This window comes from Phoca vitulina, unplaced genomic scaffold (assembly GCF_004348235.1).
Source record: "Phoca vitulina isolate PV1807 unplaced genomic scaffold, GSC_HSeal_1.0 scaffold7, whole genome shotgun sequence".
Classification (NCBI taxonomy): domain Eukaryota; kingdom Metazoa; phylum Chordata; class Mammalia; order Carnivora; family Phocidae; genus Phoca; species Phoca vitulina.
This window is the reverse complement of record NW_022589710.1, coordinates 45,774,449-45,787,296: the sequence shown is the minus strand read 5'-3', so window position 1 is coordinate 45,787,296 and position 12,848 is coordinate 45,774,449.

The following is a 12,848-nucleotide window of genomic DNA, read 5'->3' as shown; positions in this document are numbered from 1 at the left end:
CTCGGGTCATGGTCCCAGGGTCCTGGGATCAAGCCCCGCATCAGGCTCCCAGCTCGGCAGGAAGCCTGCTTCTCCCTCTCCCACTCCCCCTGCTTGTGTTCCCTCCCTTGCTGTGTCTCTCTCTGTCAAATAAATAAAATCTTTAAAAAAATAAAATAAAATAAATAAAACCACAAATAATTATTATCTCACACAGTTTCTGAGAGTCAGGAAGCTGGGCGTGGCTTGCCTGGCTGGTTCTGGCTCAGACTCCCTCAGAAGGTGGCAGTCAGTGTATTCGCTGGGGCTTGCAGTCTCCACTTTCTGCACAGGACTGTGTAAGACATGGCTTCCCTCCAAGTGAGGGATGAGAGACAGACAGACAGAGACAGAGACAGAGAGACGGCACCTAAGATGGAAGCTGCCGTCTTTTTATAACCAAATCTTGAATTTGCCCATCACTCCTGACTTCTGTTTGTTAGAAGTGAGTCACTCAGTCAGTCCAGCCCACACTCAAAGGGGAGAGAATTCACCTCTAGCTCTTGAAGGAAAGAATATCATGGAATCTGTGGAGATATCTTAAAACCACCACAGTCTGCTACACTTTCGGTTGTGGCCATGAAATCCCCCGTGCAGTCCTCATCTCTCTCTCTTTCCCCATGTGCTGGCTGAATGGAAAGGACTCTAAAGTCCTAGAGGACGGAAGGGACCTGGATCCCTGAGTGAGAACACAGAGCAGAGCTCCCGACTCTGTGACCACTGGGGCTTTAGAAGAGCAGAATTGAATTCTTCTTAAATTAAGCCATTGAGATACGGAGATCATCTGTTTCAGCACCTAATGAACACCTAACGTAGATTTGTTTTGTTTCCTTAAGCTTTGCCTGTGGGTTTATGTTCTATTAGGTAACAGTCTTCTTTCAAAAAAATAGAATCCCCCTAGAGAAATGAGCACTTTCACCGTGCAGAGAGCCCTGATCCCAGAGAGAAATGATCACATTCCTCGTGTCTTGGAGGGAGAGGGTAAGAGAATCAAGACACAGAAAGCCAGGGCACAGCGGGGTACTGGAGCAGGTGCGGAGAGATGAAGAGAAAGACACTTCAGCAAAACCCTAACAGGAATGTGAGCATCTGAGCACAGCAATACCACGCAGTGAGTCCCTATCCTCCTAAAATACAGAGGAAAGAAGACACGAAAGACAGATCAAGAAAAGCAAAGGAAAGTGATTTGTCCAATCACTTGAGGGACGGATGCTACAGAAATCAACATATGGATACGCAAAAGAACGTATGTATGAAGATGTTCACTGTGGCCAGGTTTATAATAGCAGCGAGGGATGGCGGGGAGATAACTCAAATGGGAATGGTTGAATAGCGTATGTTTCATACATAGCATGGTGTGCTGTGTGGGTTCATTCTAGACCTGAAATTGGCATGAGCTGATTTACTGAAATGAAAGGCGTTCATAATAGTGCAGACCGCTGGTCCAGGCATTAACGGCACTGATTAATGATGTTGTTTTGTAACCATGGGTCTGAGGCGTCTCAAGGTGGCTTTTACCAGCTTGTCAGCAGTGCTTGTTTGGTTTTTTTTTTTACTTTTTCGACATTATTTCTTGATAACAATGAAATTAATGATTTGAACCTGGTTTTGGTGAGACCCCTGAAGGTCTCTGCTGCTGGGGCTGGTTACACAGAAAGCAATATGCCTGGATGGGCAGCAGGGAAGAAGAAGTCTTTGTGGCAACTCCATTTGGGACGTCCTAGTTCTGAGGTGTTCTGGGACACACCTGCGACCCAAGACAGAAAGCGCATCTGTATGGCTCTTGCAGGTGAGGCCGACTGAAGCTTACACCTGGCCTCTCTGGAACCCTCGCTGTCTTGCTTCAGTGTTTGTAATGCTTTACCTGCAATAAACTATAGATTTGCCAGCATTGTCCGTTTGGTTCTTGGGAATCTTCTTTAGCAATCAAACCGTCAGTGCCCATTGGACGGGACAGTTTCCAAAAAAGTTACATCCACATGTACAACCTGGAAAGAGATCCGTAACATAAGTGAAATAAGCACATTGCAGACTAATATAGTATGGAAATCATGATTTCATTTTTATTTTTTTAATGTGTGATGCTATAGATAGCTAGATACAAATATAGATATATAGATATATTTATGGACACTTAGGGGAAAAAATCAGGAAGCATGCACACCAAATTATAAACAGTGGTTACCTTATTGGGGAGGTGTAGAGCGGGGGAATGAAATGGGTTGGAATGGCTACTTCTTACTTAATGTGATTTTTTTTTAAAAAAGGCGGAATTACAGATTTTTAAAAAATTAATAGATTTTTTAAAAAGCACTTTTAAGTTAACAGAAAAGTTGAGCAGAAAGTACAAAGTGTTCCCATATACTCCCTCTTCCCTCCATACCACTCCCCCTCCTGGACAGTTTCTACATTATTAATATCTTGTATTAGTTTGGTACATTTATTACAATTGATAAACCAATATTAATACATTGCTATTAAGTAAAGTCTATAGTTTACATAAGAGTTCACTCTGTGTTGTACAGAACTATGGGTTTTACAAAGGTATAATGTCATAGATGCACCATTATCCCCCATTTCAGTATCATGCTGAATAGTTCCCCACCCTAATAATTCCCTGTGCACAACCCGTCCAGCTCTCCCTTCCCCCTGAGCCCCTGGCAGCCACTAACTTTTTACTCCTACTATACTTTGCCTTTTCCAGAACGAAATATAACTGAAACAATATACCATGTAGCCCTTTCCCGCTGGCTTCTTTCACTTAGTAACATGCATTTAAATTTCCTCCACGTCTTTTCACGGATTGACAGCTCATCTCTTTTTGCTGCTAAATAATGTCCCGTCATCTGGATGCACCACAGTTTGTTTATCCATTCACCCACTGAAGGACATCTTGTATTGCTTTCAATTTCTGGCAATTGTGAATAAAGCTGCTTTAAACTTTTGGGCGGACATAAGTTTTCAGCTCGTTTGGGTAAATATTAAGGAGCACGATTGCTGGGTTGTATAATACATCTAGCTTTGTGAGAAACCACCAAACTGTCTTCCAGAGAGACTCACCAGTTCGCTTTGCCACCAGCATCGAATGACACCAACAAATCTTGTTGCTCTGTATGTGCGTCAGGATTTGGTGTGACCAGTGTTTTGGATCTTGGCCATTCTAATGGACGTGTAGCAGTATTTCCTTGTTGTTTTAATTTGTGATTCTTTAGTGACATCCGACACTGGCATGTTGTTGTTGTGTTTGTTGTTTGTTGGCTCTCTGTGTATCTTCTTCGATGAGGTGTCAGTTCATATCTTTTGCCCATTTTTTAATAGTTTTTTTTTTCTTATGGTTGAGTTTTGAGAGTTCTTTGTATATTTTGGATGCAAGTCCTTTTTCGGATATGTGTTTTGCAAATACTTTCTCCCAGTCTGTGGCTTGTCTTTTCATTCTCTTAGTTATAGGTCATTCAAACACTTTTTGTGTGTTTTTCAAGTAAGTGTTCAAGTAAAGAAGATGAAGGTGACCAGGAATGACTTACTTTAGCCCCCTTGCCTGGCTGGACTACTAGTACTAATTCCTAGTGAAAAGGAATTGGCAGCAAAATGAAATCCACGCCTATGTATTATGCTTGTAAACAGTTTTTGTATTTCTGTAACAAATTTAGTAAATCCCATTAATTACCCCCCCCTTTTTTTTGCAAAGGCCTAGAGAAAGAACAGCAGTCTAGTATGTGGGAGGGGTAGAAATTGTGGACTCCAGGGGACCCATGTGGGTCATCTGCTCCTTGGTGGGGAGCCCGGGCAGGGATGGAGGCCAAGCGCAGGGGGCTGCCCGTACCTCCACCTACCTGACGCAGAGTGGGGCCCCGCAAATCTGTGCCCAAGAAAGTGAACATTTTACTGGAGCTCATTTCATGAGACCCACAAGCGGTGACCTTGGACTCACCCCCTCCCCCCCTTTTCTGATGAGGGAAGGGAAGTCCCTAGAGCCTGGGCTACAAAGTTGCTTTAGAAAATGCAAAGGTTCAGCTACTTAAAGGGAACGTATTTGAGGGAAGTCTCTCCTGGCTTCCCCTGCACCTTCAAAGAGGAATGGAGCTTTCTCAGAAACCCTGTATAGAGAGAGAGTTCAGAGCCTCTGGTCCCTGGGCCCTGAGGAGGTTTCTTCCCAGGCGGTGTTATGCAAATCTGGCTCAATAGAAGAGTGGACTGAGTCTTCATTTCAAGCAAAGAAAGGCAGAGGAAGGAGAATAATAATACCCTTCACATTTGGGCTATAAATACCACAGTGATAGGGCTGGAAGGGAAGGCTCTGGGGCCTTCAGAGAGCTTGAATCAGCTGTGAGGCCCGTGGCTGGTTTGTCAGGGTTTCTTCTCACAAGAGGACAGTAGAAGCTGGGATTGAGTGACTGTAACCGGCACCAATTAGAGAAGCCTCTCTGAGGACACAGTGGATTTCATTTTGCTGCCACCGCCACCAAGGTGACCCTTGGCCACCGAAGAGGGGCCTGGGCAGCCATCAAAGATTAAACACTGATGTGAAAGCTACTTTAGGGGAGTAAAATGGTAAGATGGTCACCAAACTGTGGTGTATGCCCAGCCAAAACGGGGTTTTATTTTCCCTCAGGAGGAAAGGGCACAGCTCGAGGGTCGCCTGACCCCAGGTAGAATCTCCCTACCTGTTGCTCTGTCTCCCCAAGGGACTGTTCTCCTCAAAGGCAGGGATTCTCAAAGGTCCCTATTTGTCTTCCAGCCTGGCTCAGTAAGTGTTACTTGGATCCAATCCAGGGGTACTGCCTCAGTTTCCTCCTCAATAACATGAGACTTAAAGCTGTAACACCCACCTCGCAAGAGCATATGGTGGATACTCAATGAAAATGAGGATCTGTCCTTTAGTTCCTTGGTGAACCATGGTGTCTGCTCAAGGGTGCCCTTTAACTCAGGAAACAGTGTGCCCAGGATATTAAAATTTAAGTTTCAACTGAAACACCAAAGCACAATAGATGTGAAGCCCTATGCAAATGCAGGCTTTCTAAATTTTAAGGGAAGAGTTCCAGAATGATTGGACCCTTCTCCAGTTTGAGGGCATGAAAAGGGCTCCAGGGGCGCCTGGGTGGCTCAGTCGGTTAAGCGTCTGCCTTCAGCTCGGGTCGTGATCCCGGTGATGGGGTTTTGGAATATAGGTGAGGTTCAGTGGTGTGGGATCCGGAGCTGATGGCCAAGAAAGAATTCTTGAGATGTCATTGGTGCAAAAAGGTGGTTTTATTAAAGCACGGGGACAGGACCCGTGGGCAGAAAGAGCTGCTGCCCCGGGGTTGTGAGGGGTGGCTGATTATATACTATGGGGTTGGGGGAGGTAAGGAAAAGGGAGGTTTCAAAAGGATTTTCATCCAGTAAAGAAGACACAGATTACTGGGAGGCCTTGCCATTGTCAAATTAAGGTTGTTTTTCCCTCTAGCAAGACATTACCATGAAGACAGTTGGGAGCTTCCAGGAGGAATGTCACACATATCCCGTGGGGTGAGGGGGCGGGCTGCGGGGTGTCAGCTTGTGCTTGGTCCTCAGCTTGCCTTGTGCTTCCTCATCACCCGGCGAGTCCTGGGATCCAGCCCCAGGTCTGGCTCAGCGGGGAGTCTGCTTCTCCCTCTCCCTCTGCCCCCTCCGCCCCACTCATGCTCCCTCTCTCTCAAATAAATAAATAAAAATCTTTAAAAAAAGAAAAAGGGGGCTCCAGATGTAGAGAGATGAGAACAAACATCTGTAGAACCATTCCTTTGGAGAGAAGTGTGGGGCTGCAGAGTCCTTGCCCTCTGCCAGGTGGGAGGAAGGGGCTGGTGCCCCCTTTCCCTAGAGCCAAGTGAGAGGGAGCTGCCCTGGGACCCCTTGAAGAAGTGGTTGTGCTGGACTAGGTCTATATGCCCTAAGTGTCTCTGGGCAGGGTATGACCAAGAGCTTCCTGAGGCCAGTATGGGCTGGTGTAGCTGGCCTGGGTCTGTCCAATAAGGCCGTCTAGAACATGCTAGGATGTACCAGAAAGAAGCTGGAGGTGAAACAGTCTCCTAGGCCTGAGTAGAGCACTTCCTAAGATACATCTGCCCAGGTGGACGGTCATGCAGGAGAGAGGTCCCTGGAGACAGAAACCTCAGAAGGACCCAGAAAAGTACTCGTGAAAGAATCGGCTTTAAACATTTGCTAAGACTCGAATGCCCAAAGCCAGCTTAGAACTCTAACAGCTCAAGGTCATTAGGCCATTCCTACCCCTTCACCACTGCTCCCACCTTCTTCGAGCAGTTGGATTCTGCAGAGTGACAGAAAGATCAAAACTCTGGAAGATCATATTCCGATGGAGAGCTGGAGAATTAATACAGCCCCCCCCCACCCCCCCACCCCCCCGCCCCGGCCAGACAGTGAATGCTATCTCGGCCTTCCTTGTGGTAAAAGTGAGCTGTTTTTGATTCTCCTTAGTGATGGGAATTAAGAAGAAGGCATCTACCAATTAATAGCTGCTTACCAAATGCCAGAGGCTGGACCATCTGTTGTAACAATGCTAAGGCATCAAATACGGCAGTGGTGACACGGAGTACCAGTAGCCCACCGCTGCCCAGCACAATCCACCGGGTCTTCACAGGGACCCCCCCCCACCCGCTGCAATAAGTGAGTCCACCCCCATCTCCTTTCATCCCGTGACTGTTGGATGGTGGCGCTGTTCTCCGCAGCTGCTCTGAGCATGGAGCACGTACCATCACTTCAGATTCACTCACGTGGATGACGGGGGGCAGTTTCAAGCACTTTGGCTCAGGTTCTCCTATCAAAACCCTCTTACCGGTCAGGCGCTGGGTAAAGAGCTACAGGGAGGGTCTGTGGGCCCGCTGAACCCACTGACAGGCAGACTCTGGCTGGAATACCCTCGCTCTCCCGGGGAACTAAACCCATCTCTAGCCGGAGGAGCATCTCGAGTTTCAGATACTCCCGCATCACTGTTATCTCATACCCGGAGTTTTCATGGGGATGTTGGATGCAATGGTGCTCAAAAGATGTGAGAATTCCACTTTCCTCGCTGTCTAGTTACCCTTTAGGAAGGTTCCTGAATGTTTTATTGAGTATATGTAATGGTAATGCAGGGTCTTCCTCAAGGGGATGCAGCCTACACTGCAGTCAGTGGGTTCTGGCTCTGAGAACTGACTTAGAGCTAGAAAGTGGATGAGGGCCTTGCTGTCCGTGATGCCAGTTAATTGCCTTCTCCTGGCTTCTACCATTCTGGAACTCCGTAATCCCTACTGATGTTAGGGAGCCCCATCTCCTCGCATGAACCCAGACCCATTCAGAGCTCCTCTGGGAGGCTAGTGGCCCCTCTCCAGCAGCTTGTCATTCCTCTGGTCCTCCTGAGGAGCACGGCCAGGTGATGGGGCCTCCGGTCTCATATAACAAACCCATGTGAACATGGCCTCCTCCCTGGACATTCTGACCCCTTCCTTGATTCTCTGCCAAGGCTGTTTCAGTATCTCCACTTCACTGACTGTGGGTTCATGCCATGAGTAAGCTTCGAGGCGCTATCCTGGCAATGTACTAGGGTACGTTCCCGGTGTCAGGGCCATGGCTTTGCGCCCAGAGTCACAGGTGAGAGCTCTCATGCACAATCGTCCCCTTCCCCGACTGATATCCAGGCCCTGTTGGTCCAACACCCTCGAGGCACAATCCTTCCCGTACGCCTCCCTTGGTGCCTGTGAATCCACATCAGCCAGGTTCTATAGGTCCTTCAACAAATAAGCGATTTCCTTATGGAGCAGCGACTGTATTTCTCCTACTCGGACTATCCTGACACGTGATCCTGTCTGTCTGCCTGGAGGTCATGAGTGTGGCAGAGGCGGATCTCGAGGATGAACATTGTGCTGCAGGGTACCTGCTTCGAGTGCAATCTTTGTAGGGTCTCCAAACACAGGGAAGCTGCTCCCCTCTAGTAAGGGGCAAGGGGCTGCTTCTGCCAGTCCAGAGGGTTCAAGGGATTCTAGGGTTTCAAGAGTCATGTTTACCCAAATGGCCCCGTTTTTCCCTTTAGCACACTGACTTCGATATGGAAACCTGTTTAAGGGTAAACATTCATTCTCTTTAACGAGTCTGCCACCTTGGCAATTAGATTCGGGGCCTGATTCTCAGCACAGTGTCCTAGGACTGGAAGAACCAAGCATCCCCTTAAATACTGCCAAAGATGTCTTCTGGGTTTGTGCATGTCTTGAGTTTAAGGTTGGCCAAACTAAGTTTTGCCTTTTTTCCCCCAAGACTTCCAACACAGTTGACAAAAGGCAACCCACTTGAACTTCATACCCTAGCCTCATACCATACAGGTGCCACAGATAACCACTTCCCCTCCCACCTGTATCATATCACAATCCACACAGGAGCCATCTGAGTAACTGTGATGCTTCCAGAGGTCAGGGACTCTCGCCATCCCACTTACACATCTGGCTGGCAAGTGAATCCCTCCACATAGCCCATCCCGAGGGTCATTCTAGGGCTACTTCTGACACCAACTCTTCTCACCTGGGTTCCCCCAGAGACCAATGCTTGTGCTCAGGTGCTTTATTTGGGAAGTGATCCCAGGGAGCAGAGGAGTGAAACAGGGCAGGAGAGAAAACCAATACAAGACGCACTATTGAGTTGGGCCAACTCTGCAGGTCACTTCTACAGGTCTTGCTTAATCCTGCAAGACCTTTTGAGGAAGCTTAGGAAACACATCCCAGAACTCTCCACCTGGACACTCTCCACCTGGTGGATGAAAGGGAAAAGCATTTATCCATTGTTCCCTCCCCCGAGCTAGTCAATGGAGACCCTAAAGGAATCAACTCCCCCAAATTTCCAGGTTGTGTATGTGTAAATGCCAAGGGGATTACCATGGATGTCCCCCAGGACAGGAAGTGGGAGATCCAGGGCATGCCTGGCGGGGCGGGGGGGGAGGAGGCACCAGCAGCTTGCACCTGTGTGAGGTTGTTCACACCGGCTCAGACCCGGTCATGCAATAGAACTGGAGTGTGAGGATTTTAAATGGGGCACAACAGGTGCCCAGGACTGTCCACCCAGGTGAGGACTGTCCTGCAGAGCAATGGAGGCTGATGCTTCAACGTTAATGTCACTGCAGGTGGCCCAAAGCGTTAGGACTCGACTTGTTTCTTCAGGAATTGCCCACAGAGCAGCAGAGAAACCAAACAAGAAACTCAGTGTCTGACATATTTCCGTTTGTAAGCCAAAACCGTATGCCCAGCTTAATTAACATTGTCATTAACCATAATTTAGCTCTTCCCAAAGAAAAATGATTTGCCAGTATGGAGAAGAAGTTCATTCCAAAATTGTAGAAATGTAATATAAAGGAGTAAGACTGGCATCAATCTCATTACTTTATGCTCAGTCGCACCTGACATGAATAAATGTGTGTGTATGTGTGTGTTGTGTATAGCTGTATTTGTCCGTGTCTACACTGTATCACACACATCTGGGAGTATATCCGTGAGTGCGTGTGTGTCGTGTGTCTGTGCGTGTGGCTGTTGTGTGTTGACCATCAGCTCCGTGCCAAGTACAGTGCCAGGCACTAGGGACGCCCCGTGTAGAGACTATTCTCACAGCACTTACATGGAAAACAGCCTAACTTGCCAGGGAGTGAGGAGAGCTGTAAGAACCTCCAACTCTTAAATTCCTATTACAGGAGGCGAAGTAATGGCCTCCCAAGGATGGAACCTGTGAATATGTTATGTTACGTGGCAAGGGGGAGTTAAGGTTGCATATAGAATTGAAGTTGCTCATCAGTTGACCTTAAAATAAGATTATCCTCATTATCCAGGTGGGCCCAATATAATCACAAGGGCCCTTAAAAGATGGAAGAGGGGGGCTCCTGGGTGGCTCAGTCGTTAAGTGTCTGCCTTCAGCTCAGGTCATGATCTCAGGGTGCTGGGATCGAGCCCTGCATCGGGCTCCCTGCTCAGCGGGAAGCCTGCTTCTCCCTCTCCCACCCCCCCTGCTTGTGTTCCCTCTCTCGCTATGACTCTGTCAAATAAATAAATAAAATCTTAAAAAAAAAAAAAAAAGATGGAAGAGGGAAGCCAGAAGAGTCGGTGTCAGAGTGATGTGACGTGAGAGAGACTCAACCAGCCATTGCTGGCTTTAAAGATGGAAGGGGCCACGAGCCAAGGAATGTGGGCAGCCTCCATAAACTGGAAAGGGCAAGAAAACAGATTTTCCCTCACCAGAGCCTGCAAATGAAACTCAGGCCAGCTGACCCCTTGATTTTAACCCAGTGAGACCCATTTTGGACTTCTGATCTCCAGAACTTTAAGATATTAAAATTTGTGTTGCTGGGGCTCCTGGGTGGCTCAGTTGTTAAGCGTCTGCCTTCGGCTCAGGTCATGATCCCAGGGTCCTGGGATCGAGTCCCGCATCAGGCTCCCTGCAGAGCTCCCTCTCCCTCTGCCTCTCCCCCTGCTTATGCGTTCGTGCTCTCTCTCTGTCAAACAAATAAATAAAATCTTTTAAAAATAATAATAAAATTTGTGTTGCTTTAAGCCATTCAATCTGTGGTAATTTGTTAGGGCAACAACAAGAAATGAATATGTCTGTGAAAACTGCATTCAGGTCTTTAAAATGCCTCCCCTTTGCTTTGCTTCAAACCTTAACTTAAAGGTGCAGTGGATTGCATTTTACATAGGGGTTGGGATGAAAAAGTCAGCATTTAAGGAGAAATGTTTGCAGAAAGCAGGGACCAGGACCCACTGAAAGAAGCAGATCAACACTACCCAAGGTGCCCTCACCCCTGGACACCCTCACCCCTGGGCTTGGGCTTACTAATTATAAGGGCCAGCTAAACAAATCACACCCTTTGAATTGTCTCTCTCTCCCTCTAGGCATTTAATTAAACTTGCATCAATTCAAAGAGCATATGCTGGAACTCCATTGTAATTTTAGATTTTGTTTTTATTTCCTGAGTTTGCTAAGGAAAGAATAGAAAAACAAAATCTATTTGTGCTGTGGCTTGTTCTCTTTTATTATGAAACATACCAAGCATACAGAAGAATGTGAAGAATATCACTCACCTCTGACAAATTCTAACATTATTCTACATTTGATTCAGATTTTTTAAAATAAATGAAATATTACACGTACAGTTGAAGCCCAGTGTCCTTAGCCTTGCAGATCCTGCCCTCGACCCCCTCTCTCCCCTCCCGCAGGAGCATTCCCCATTACTTATTTTGATATTTGGTTTTGATAGGAGTCCTATGCATGCTTTTATACCTTCACTATCCAGTTCTGTGTGTACCCGTAAACAGTAAAATATTAGTTTACATGTTCAGAAAGATTACATACATGGTACACTGCATATATCCTCTGCAACTTGCTGTCCTCTCCAGCTCAGCACTGTGTTCCTGAGATTTATCCACACCGATACATGGAGCTCTGGTTCATTCTTTTTAACTGCTGAATAATATTTGATTTTATAAAAATACAATTTATCTGCTCTTCTGTTCATAGGTATTTAGGTTGTTTCCAGTTTCTCTTTATTACAAACAGAGCTTCAGTGAAATTCTTGTCGTTCTCCTTGGGCCCCTGTGCTAGAGTTCCTCCAAGGTAGGAGGGAAATTGCCGGGTCAAAGGACGTGTTTAGCTTCAGCATCTCCGGTTATTGCCAAATTGCTTTACACCGGACTCACACCGATTTCCCACTAGTGGCCTGTGTAAGTTCCCTGTAATTCGTATCCTGACCAACACATACTGGTTTCTGCCCATCTGATTGCTAATGGGTCTTGTCCTTCTTATAGATTGCACGGTCGATTCTCATAGCAACTCTGGGCACAGGCCTTTTTTATGACCACCTGGCAGGAAGGCATAGCGAGGCCCAGGGAGGGGATGATAAGCCCAACACAGATGACTGTGGCCATGCAGGAGCCGAATGAACCTAGGAATCTTGGATCCCAGCATTTATCACTAGAGGAACTGGATACATGGCCAGAACACAAACTCTGCAGCCACCTTTAGAGAATAGAAGACATTAAATCATTTGCACTATGTGGTAAACAGCAACTATCCACACTGGCAGAGAACAAGGTAATTATCATTTTATGGTGACTACTCGGCCCCTTGTAGATTGCCTGGCACACACAGGGCAGGCACTCGGTATACTCGTGGAGCGAAGAGACAAAGGAAGTACTGCAGATTTCTTAAACTTCTCCGAGCCTCAACTTCCCCATCTGTAAAATGGGCATATAGACACTTACCTGGGAGGGCTGTTGTGAAAACCAAGGGCCTATAGCAGATGCTCCAAACATCCTCTGACACCGCACACCGGGAGGCCCACGGAGCGTGCCTTGCACCCCATTCCCTAGGCAGACACCACAAGAGGCAGCCGAGTAAGTAAGAGTAACTTTTACTGAGCGATACAGGACTGAGTACTATGAAGGGTTTACCAGGATGGAAATGCACCCCCTGCCCGCCCCGGCCACCCCCAACACCCAGAGACTACTACAGTACTTAGGAGTTACACACAATGGCCATAACTGCTGGGTATCTGTTCGTAACAAACAAACCATAGCATATTTATACTATATCACATCGAGTGATTATAGAAATCCATATATATATTGCTTGTATAAAATCTTTTTTTTTTGTAAAAAATATTAAAAAAAAAAAAAAAAAGTATAAAAAAACATGTGCAGTTGAAAGCCCTGCCAGGACAGCCAGTCTGTAAACATTCGGTGAGTATGTGCTTTGGAAGGGCGCCCGCGCCTCGTGCCCGCAGCAAACTCCAGCAGGGCCGGCGAGGGTGTGCCCCGGCTGCCGCTCCGGCAGGGCCCGCGCTGGACCCCGGG